The 3788-nt window shown below is 45.9% G+C and overlaps 1 pseudogene; it reads right to left on the reverse strand.

Annotated features, from left to right (window-relative positions):
* Window positions 1–2541: 2541 nt before the first annotated feature.
* Window positions 2542–3136, reverse strand: LOC144771156 (coiled-coil domain-containing protein 71L-like; annotated as a pseudogene).
* Window positions 3137–3788: the final 652 nt, after the last annotated feature.

Genomic DNA, 3788 nt, shown 5'->3' on the forward strand with positions numbered 1-3788 from the left:
GAAAAAAGTTTCCCCTGCACACCAGCGAATTCAACATTTACTACAAAAGCACACAAACAACAGAATGTGAGTGGCTGTTCACAGTGCTTTTTGTTTTTGCACTATTATTGAGTGCAATATGCATCCTTGCATCAAAATTTACCAAAGGACGTGTGTGAGCTAAATATAATGCTAAATGATGGATTTGTGTTTCATGCAATTTCACAATTTCACCTAATTATGCAAACATTTTGCATAATTAGACAAAACCAAACTATGTGAATTTTGCATACCCACAATGACAATCACACTTTTCATAGGACAAAAGCTATGTTAATGTATTATTTCTCATAAGGATACTCCCATTACTGAGCCCGAAATCAAAGCCTGAGATCCCACCACAGGTCCTTTCTTCACCAAGTTCCTTAAAGCAAAATGACCTGTAAGTTTAAACTGAACCTAACTATAACATCCCTGGAACCTTTGGTTTTTTTTCCGGGTAATTTCTATGTTTTTTTAATCCTATTTCCTAAATATAACATCCCTGTAACCTTTGATTTTTTCAGCAAATTTCAACTTTTCAATTTTTTTTATTTTCTAACATTAACCTGTAACCTTTGGAATTGGGTGCGTGAATGGCTGTATAGGTAAGTGAGTGAGTGTATGAGTGACTTTATGGGTCTCTGAGTGGGTGTGGGATTGGGTTTGTGGGTGTGGGAGTGTCTGTATGCATCTGTGAGTGGGGAGAGGTGTGGCGCCGCGGCAAGGGTGACTGACGCTGGACGCTGGGGATTACGGTTCGATCCACGGCTCCGACGGCAGGGGTCTGCCCAGCACCATGCGACTCTGGGCAATAGCTCGCTTAATACTCCCAACGCCGAGATACTCCTTCTGGGGTGATTTGTGCGCTATACAAGTACTGGATTTACATTTACATTTATGTGAGTGACTGTATGGGTGTGTACATGGCTGTGTAAGTTTGTGTACTAGTGCCTGTGTGGCTCTGTGAGCGGGTGCATGAGTGTCTGAGGGGCTCTGTGTGATGTATGAGTGTCTTTGAAGATCTGTGAATTAATATATGAGTCTCTGAGTGGGTGAATGAGTGAGTGCATGAGTGTCCGAGTGGGTCTGTGAGTACTTATATGAGTCTCAGAGTGGGTAGGTGAGTGAGTGTCTGAGTGGGTCATTTAGTGAGTCCATGAGTCGCTGAGTAGATCTGTCAGGGGCTGGATGATTCTCTGAGTGGGCCTGTGAATGGGAACATGAGTGTCTGAGTGGGTGTGTGAGTCTCCAAGGTGGTCTGTGAGTGTGTGTCTGAGTCTCTCAAATGGGTCTGTGAATTAGTGCTAGAATGCATCTGTGAGTGGGTTCATGAGTGTCTGAGTGTGTCTGTCAGTGGGTTTGTGAGTCTCTGAGTAGGTCTGTGAGTGGGTGCATAAGTGTGTGAGTAGGTCTATGAATATGTGAGTATATGCATGGGTCTGTCAGTGGGTGCATGGTAAAAAAAGTAAGGGGGCACAAGTGGGCAGTTCCTTATGCCAGCTCCCCCTGTGACGGTCCTCCTCTCTAGCGTGCCTGCAATCCACTACCCTCTGTTGCCGTCGGATTTGTGCCTCCTCTGCTAATTTTTCTGCCTCTTCTTTGCTAGCTCCTGGTTTCTATTTTGCCTCTTTCTGCTTGTTCTGCCCATCATTTTGCCTCTTTCGGCTGACTCCTAACCTTTATTTTGCTTCTTTCTGCTCTATTCTGACTTTATTCTGCCTCTTGTAGATGGTTTCTGACATCTATTTTGCCTCTCTCTGATTGTTTCTTACCTTTATGCTGCACTTTCTGCTGCCTTCTGACCTGTCTTCTGCATTTTTCAGCTCATTGCTAACCTTTATTCTGCCTCTTGCTGCTCATTTCAGACCTCTAATTTGCCTCTTTCTGCCAATGTCTGACCTGTATTCTCCCTCTTTTCTGCTTGTTTATCCCTTTTATTTTGCCTCTTTTTGCTCATTGGGGACCTTTATTTTGCCTCTTTCTGCTCATTTCTCACCTTTAAATTGTCTCTTTCTGCTCCCGTCTGACTTTTATTCTGTCTCTTTCTGCTCTTATCTGACTTTTAGTTTGCCTCTTTCTGCTTGTTTTTGACCTTTATTCTGCATTTTTCTGGTTATTTCTGACCTTTCTTCTGCCTGTTGCTGCTCTCAAACCTAAGGAGTAACATTGTTCTTAGATACAAAAAGTTCACATGGGCCCAACTGTAGGAAAATACTTTGTCCACGACCTTCGACCCCAGTCATTCACATTTACCTTAAAGTTCCTCATCCCCTTAGTGTGGAGCAAGTGATGATTACCTTGCTCTAGGAAGATAGTGGATCAGCTGGAACAAAGGGGCTGTGGGCTGGTGATACGTTTAATGCACAAGTCACCTCTACTGAAACAGAACAGTGAGGTCGGGGCAAAAAAAAGAACAGTAGGTTGAGAGCTATCTTTGGATGCCAGGGCCATGAGGAAGGATTTGGTGGACGGTTGGTAAAGTGCAGTGTGGTGCGGTCTGTAAAACCCCCCCTTGTGGTGCTAGAGACCGGCCACAGGAAAACAAAAGATGTGCACCACCAATGGTTCCAGGTTGACCCGCAGGTTGTGCTGTGCCTGGCAATGTTCAGCAGCCAGACTGGCCTTACATGAGATGTCCCGGACATGGTTGCTGGGGAAGCTGGTCAGCAGGCATGGCGTGGCCACCACCCAGATCTCGTCCAGGGATTGGCACTTGTGCAGTTAGGTAGCTGAAGTTGACAGGCTTGTTAGGGGGCTTCTATGGCCACTACTGAAGCTGCCGCTACTTTTGGGTCTACACGTTGCATTAGCCACGTTTCCTCTTGGCAGCAGCTTTGGTCAGGTCGGTGAAGTAACTCTTGGTGGTTCTGGGAGTGGTGGCTTCTTGTCAGAGCTGGGGCACCAGTGCGTTGGGCCAAAAAGTAGCCATAAACGCACTTGCTGAGCAGGATGACCAGCGAGAACTTGTGTTGCAGGCTGCAGAGGAAGTTACAGAGGTCCATATCAAAGCTCATAAAGTCCTAGGACTGCGCCTTGAACATTTTGAAGACCCTCTTCAAGGAAGCTGGGCGTAGAGCAGATGCGAGCGCGAGTACATCACCTTGTCATCCTCCATGTCGGTGCAACTTGCACTTATCTATAAATATTGCCTCAGGGAGGTGGTGGTTCGCTGTGCTCAAATGAACCCAGGAGGCTGGTCTGCGAGGCCCCCCTCCATAATTTAGAAAAATCACCAGGAAGGGGTTGGTCCCCGAGGCTTACAAGAACATCAGGAGGGGGGCCCGTGCACCTCCCTCCATTTATAAATACTGCATGCCCACGGGACCTGGCCCACAAAGGGGCTAAATAGTAGAAATAGCGGGTGGCCTCTTCTTTTTTTAATTATGTTTTGGCCGGAGCCCCCCAAGAGGCCTCAGGGGTCAGGGTATTCTGACCCTGTCCTTTTCTCTTTTTTTAGCTTTTTTTGGGACTCAGCTGAAGCCGATTCCCAAGATGGCTTCCAACGCTTCCTGACTGAAGTTTGTTCAACCAATCACATTTAAGCACATGGACTATCGGACCCTCGGAGGATCGCGTCACTATATATCCTTATTTTTTTTTTCATTTTCCAAAACTACTGAACCGATTTGCACCAAATAACAAAATACTTTTTTATGGATCAAGAGCAGCCTTTCTGACAAATTTGGTGTAATTCCATCCAACGGTTTGTTATTACGGGATACAGCATATAGGAGTTAGGCCTAGACAAGGGAATAGTGAATTGGCGT

Source organism: Lissotriton helveticus, chromosome 1_1 (assembly GCF_964261635.1).
Source record: "Lissotriton helveticus chromosome 1_1, aLisHel1.1, whole genome shotgun sequence".
Lineage (NCBI taxonomy): Eukaryota > Metazoa > Chordata > Amphibia > Caudata > Salamandridae > Lissotriton > Lissotriton helveticus.